Below are 5,187 nucleotides of genomic sequence, written 5' to 3' on the forward strand. Positions count from 1 at the left end.
GATATTTAATTATAAATTTATAACATACATAGGTGCATATACATGTTAAACAAATCACATATGATATATATATTTTCGTAAATGTCATATGTAATTCTTGTTGTAGTAATATGGATAAATTACTTTCATATGAAGAACATATCATGATAAGTCTATCATAATTACATATCAAATGTTCAAAATTATGTTATCTTTTAAATATTGTCTTTTAAATATGTTGCGTAGGATAACGCAACAAAAAAATAATAGAAAATAAACATAATCAAAATAGAAAAACTACAATCAAATAAATAAGAGCATTGGGTGGTTGAATATATAAATAAAGATGTTACATAAACATACATTTAAATCAAAAGAAAAAACTAACATTCATCAACTTTGCTCAAACAAAAAAACATATATCCATTTTATGAATCTTCTTTCTTCATTTAACACCATTCAACCATAGAAACTTATGACAATTCTTCACTAACCCGCAATCAAAATATTTTTCTTGAAAAAGAAGAATCAGAAAGATATTCCAAGCAAAACATTGATGTTTGGAGAGTCACATTCAAGATTGAGTAATACACACAAATCACATATAAAGATTAAATGAGAAACTGAATATAAATAAAGAATAGAAAAGCTTCATTTGTTTTGGTTGAAAGAAAAAATCATATTACAATTACCATCGATGCGACATAACCCATTTCTTCAAATCATCATATTTGGATCGTGAATGCTTCAACTATATGAAAACTTTTGAATCACAATATCTTCAAATCCTTCTTACATGTAAGATTTTATATAACACAAAAGACACAAAAGATTGGCCTTTTTATAGTAAACTTTTCACTAAATGCTAATTAAACATAATATAAGTTATAAAACTTTTGAGTGTTAAATCATAATTAAGAAAACTTTTGAGTTGCATTAGTTAAAAAAGGGGGTTTCAAATGAATGTGGTTTGAGGAAGTTAAAAAAGGGGGTTTCAAATGCATGAGATTCAAGAAAAAATGCTAGCTTTATAAGTATTACTCTAAATATGATGACCATTAGACAACTAAAGAATATTCTGTTGACTTGTCTTTCTATTACCATCAATGACTTTATCTATTTTAAAAAGATACAATAATAATTAAATACTTTCCAACAATATCATCAATAGTAATTAATTAGTTTACAACAAAATCTTAATAACTTTCCTTTTCCTTTTAATCTTCCATTTAATCCATATATTCCTCTGCCTTTAAAAAAAACCTATCCTCAATAAAATTCAAATAACTCCTGGGTCTGGGAAAAAACAAACCGTAATTATAAAGTCGTTAGCACTATGTGCCAATGACATTTTCCTAAAACAACATCAATAATTAATAAGACAATTATATCACATTAACAATAAAAGTTAAATGTGTACATATACAAAATCAGATCTACACAAATAAAGCACTTAAGATCACATGGGATTTCGTATCCTTCTGTTTCACAGGAAATGCATTTATATACCTTTACCCTCTAGAATCTTTATACTATCAACATGATTTCGGTAAAAATCTGTAACCAACAAAAACACCCACACGAAACCCACAAAAATTATGTACATTAGTAACCTGATATAACACTAAACCCAATAAATTGTGTACATTAGTAAAAACAATATTTTTTATGTTTCTAAGTAGTCATGTTGGTTTAATAAAATTTTTAAAAAATGTAGCACATATTTCCCATTTGCATGGTCCCAATTCTTGATCGACCGCCATATAAGCCAAAAATATGGATTTTAATGAAGAAAAGAATTAGAAAGGTGTATCAAAGTAACATCAAGAAAAGTAGCTAAAAATAATGAAACATGTGAAAATGGCTTCATTTTGACTCCAGATTCTAAACTTGATAAAGTATGTAGTTCTCACAAGACACATCAATGCAATTACCATTAATACCCTTCGGATGTAGTATATGATATGATCCAAGGAGAGAAACATTACCATAAGCAGTTAGGGATTTAGGATCTCTGTTTTGTAGGCGTGTAGGCTTGCTCTATTGTGTATCAATGTTTTCTGGGTAGAGGATACATGAGTCTCTTGGTGAATCGATGCAATGAGTACCTGAAAAATGCAAAAAATTTATAGGCAATTAAGTTTGATGGGATATTTACAAATTTATCCTTAGGGTTGTTTTTCCTTATAGATAAATAGTATCGTCCTTACAATTATATATCCATAATAGCGCACACACACACACATCACGCAACATAAAAACACCCACATCACGCAACATAAGAACACACACATGCACACCAGACACAATAAGAAAATTAGCAATGTACTTTGGAAAATATAACCATTTATAGGACTCTACTTTCATTTTTCTATATTTAACAAAATAGAAAATGAAAGCATGATGCTATATTTGACAAACAAAAAAGAGTACATTGATATTGGCAAAACATAAAATGGAAAGAGGTTCCTATTAAAACGTTGATGTCTCAAAGTACAATGCTATTATGAGACATAACTCTCATTAGGAACCCTGGAATATGTATTTACTTAGATTATGAGATAAGAGAAGAGATGAGAAATGTGAGTTATTTATATATTGTAACAAATGTATAGACTTGTCCCCATTAAGTTTATGAAGTTAAAACTAAAAACTCACGTTAGTAGAAAAGAACAACATACTAATAAGCCAGAATATAAGTTTACAATGTCCATAAGGGAATATGAGTAACACCTGCAAAAATAATGCAATTTTTTAGGAAAAAAATGAGGTTGAATTGACAATGTGAATTGCATATCCATCTAAAATATTAAAATGGTCATAAAGAGATAATTTTCTTTGTTTTATTGAGACTCTTATCACACTTATCACATGCCTTGCATCCAAATAACATATAGAGGAATATAAACACAACACACCATTATTAGAAATATTTGTTTGCCAAATTTAAAGCTAATGGGACCTGAATTGCATCACAATATAGACATACGTTCAACCTGCAAGTATGCAACCATTACAAAATATAATATTTTTAACTTGAACCAAAATTGAATGAAAAAAGATACAAATAGAGTTAATAAGATTCAACCACAATACATTATAGTTCAAAAATCGGACTTAACTGGGATTCCAACTCAAAAGAGAACAACATGAGAAAGAAACACCACACTACTGTAAAATAAACCAACAAATTGGACTTACCAGGGATTCCAACTCCAAAATCAGATTTGATCATGCTTCTATTGCAAAATAAACCAAAACAATATGAGCATATGTTGAGAATAAGATTCAGCAGTGGCACTTTGTGTTGAAAATTAGATCGAAAATCGATTTTATAGAAGAAATCACTTAATAAATCAATTTCAATAATAAATCGATTTCATAAATACAGAAGAGAAGCAAGCATATCCATTTTAGAGAAGAAAGTAAACAATTTCAACGATGGAGAAGAGAAGCTTACCGGAAGGCACTCCTGGGGTAGGTAGGTGATGAAATGGTGGCTCTGGCAGAGGAATTCTTGCAAACACCATACTGAAAAATCTATCAAGATGCAAACAAAAACAAAAAACTCAATTCATGTTCATGTTAGAAAACCCCAAAATCGAAAAAACCAAAATTGAGAACACATAATTAAGATTCTTCAATTCAATTATGAAATTTGAAGAGAAACATTTGTGAAAGCAAGATAAACGATTTGCGCGGACAAGGTTTGAAAAATTAAACCTTGAATTAACTTAAGATCAATGTTTGCAGCTAATAAAGATCCAGTCAAGTCTGGTAAACTAGTCTTGTCTCGGAATTGAGATATTCAACAAAGTGTTCAATATATAAATGGATATTAAGTATGAACAAAGCGAAGCAAATTAATAACAATAAGAATGTAAAGAGAATGTTTTGAATTGAATGATTCTTTCTATTGATATGATAGAGAATGTTGCACTTATGTATTTATTCATTCATATATTAGTGAACAATAAACCTTAAATCTCCTTAAATAGGCAAGGAGTGAGACAAAAGACAAATGCCATAAAGTGCATGGACTAAAAGACAACTGAAGATCAACAGATTGTCAAAGCCGCATATGTTGATCTTGTCCCATGTACTGTTCAATAACACAACTACTAAAAGACAAAATATTACTAGGAACAATTAATGCTCTATACAAATTCAGAGATCAAATAACAATAAGAAGTGTCTCAGACAAATCTTTAGTTCGGAATCAGCATCATCTCGAAATTCTTCTACTTCGGAAAAGGCTTCACTTCGGATTGCTAAGGAGTCATTTTTAATGTATCAATAATCTCCCACTAAGTGACCTTAGCAATCTTTTGAATCAACACTTTGCTTCATCAAACACAAATAAGTAAGCACTTTGAATCCAACTTCAAACATCGATGTACCATCCGAGATGCTCAATAAATTTCTTTTTCACATGTTCCGTAGAATCACTCTTGGCCGCGTTGGAGATGAACTTTTGGAGAATCTTGGTAGGAACAAGATGTTTGTCTAATACTCAGAAGACTTCCTTTTGATTGGTCTTTTTCTTGAGGTAGATGTAACCAAGTTCTGGTTCATTAATTGTTCCTTCAGCTAAAATTTGAGCTTCAGGAAGTTAGGTCGTGATCTTAGCCAAGAATTTTTTTTGTTCCAAAAAGATGAGCAAATTCTACATCTAATCGACATAATTCAGCGATGTAGTCTTCGAGAAAAGAGATAACTAATTTATATGATCCAATGCTTGAGTCATTTGATTGATGATCTCAGAGGTGAGCAGCAATGACAAGAATGTCATTAGGATTTATTGAAGGAAAGTCAGCATCCGAGATTGTGATGGTAGATTCTTTGTTCCGAGAAACGAAATATCTGTACAGGAGACAATCAAGATCAAACTTTCTCTGGACTTTTCTACCGTGACCAACTATTTTGGTGATTCTTTTTCGAGACCACACTTCCTTTTGAGGTCGTGTGTTGGTAGAATAAAAGGTGCCCAATCTCTCACGATCAGTTTGGATGATAGTTTGAGGATCATTATTTAAGTGCAGAGGTGCGAACTTGATGTAAAAGCATCCACGAGGAGAGATTGGAAAGTCCATTTGATCAAAATCTTGAGTTGGAAGATCAAAATACATGAATGGCATGAATTTGGGTTTCCTTTAAGTGCTTGAATCCGAATGATTTTTTCCAAAGCTTGATCAATTTGTTCCTAAG

The sequence above is a fragment of the Lactuca virosa genome, chromosome 7, assembly GCF_052849685.1.
Source record: "Lactuca virosa cultivar CGN04683 chromosome 7, Lactuca_virosa_CGN04683_v6, whole genome shotgun sequence".
Lineage (NCBI taxonomy): Eukaryota > Viridiplantae > Streptophyta > Magnoliopsida > Asterales > Asteraceae > Lactuca > Lactuca virosa.